Below are 1,059 nucleotides of genomic sequence, written 5' to 3'. Positions count from 1 at the left end.
GGGAGAGGATTGGGGGACAGGAGGAGATTGGGGGGCGGGAGATTTGGGGACAGGATGAGGCTTGGGGTGGGACAAGATTTAGGGACAGGAGATTTGGAGAAAAAATGAGATTTGGGGGCAGGAGGAGATTTGGCAGCAGGATGAAGTTTGAGGATGGGATGAGATTTGGGGACAAATTTGGGGAAAGGATGAGATTTGGGGATGGGACAAGATTTAGGGACAGGAGATTTGGGGACAGGAGATTTGGGGGCAGGGACGAGATTTGGGGGCAGGAGGAGATCTAGGGACAGGAGATTTGGGGGCAGGATGAGATTTGGGGACAGGACAAGATTTGGGGACAGGATGAGGTTTGAGGCTGGGAATAGATTCGGGACTGGAGTATGGGATAAGATTTGGGGACAGGAGGAGATTTGGGAACAGGATGGGACCTGGGTACAGGATGAGGTTTGGGGACAGGACGAGATTTGGGGACAGGAGGAGGTTTGGGGACAGGGCGAGGTTTGGGACAGGCTGAGGTTTGGGGACGGGATGGGATTTGGGGCCAGGACGAGGTTTGGGGCCCGGAGATTTGGGACACAGAGGGTTCTGCTCCCCCTGTGGGATCCCCGGAGGTTCTTCCCCACCCTCCCCGAGCTCTTTCTTTCCCTTCCCGGAACTCAGCATTTCCACACCGCCGACTCAGAGACGAAACGAAACCAAAACGGTTTCGGTTCCGCCGCCGCCGCTTTCCCTTCCCGCCCCGACAGATTTTGTATGAAGTGAGAATGTTTATTTTTTACTGTTTGTATCTGCCATGAAACAAAGAAACTATTTACACAACTCTAATGGAGACATCTGGAAAAGCTTTGGAACAGTGTACAAGCGGAGGGGGGAGGGAAGCGGGGAGGGAGGGACCGAGGGAGGGACCGAGGGGAGAGGGGAGAGGGAGGGAGGAGCCGGGAGATGCGCGGGGGTGCGGGCCGGGGATGCAGGAACTGGGATGTGGGACTGGGATGGGGATGCAGGACCGGGATGGCGAATTTGGGAGCGGGATGGGGATGCGGGATTGGGATGGGGATG

General features: G+C 56.4%; 1 long non-coding RNA gene across 2 annotated transcripts in view; it reads left to right on the top strand.

Annotated features, from left to right (window-relative positions):
• LOC108449333 overlaps window positions 1–740 on the top strand; it is a 1,150-nt gene extending 410 nt beyond the window's left edge. The window contains exon 3 of one of the 2 annotated variants that reach the window (XR_001865494.1): window positions 445–740. This is a non-coding gene — a long non-coding RNA (uncharacterized LOC108449333). Of the gene's footprint in view, window positions 1–26; window positions 172–444 lie in introns of those variants that run through there. The other variant, XR_001865493.1, reaches the window with a different exon arrangement.
• Window positions 741–1,059: the final 319 nt, after the last annotated feature.

Source organism: Corvus brachyrhynchos, unplaced genomic scaffold (genome assembly GCF_000691975.1).
Source record: "Corvus brachyrhynchos isolate BGI_N302 unplaced genomic scaffold, ASM69197v1 scaffold309, whole genome shotgun sequence".
NCBI lineage: Eukaryota > Metazoa > Chordata > Aves > Passeriformes > Corvidae > Corvus > Corvus brachyrhynchos.
This window is presented reverse-complemented; position numbering and strand designations above follow the sequence as displayed.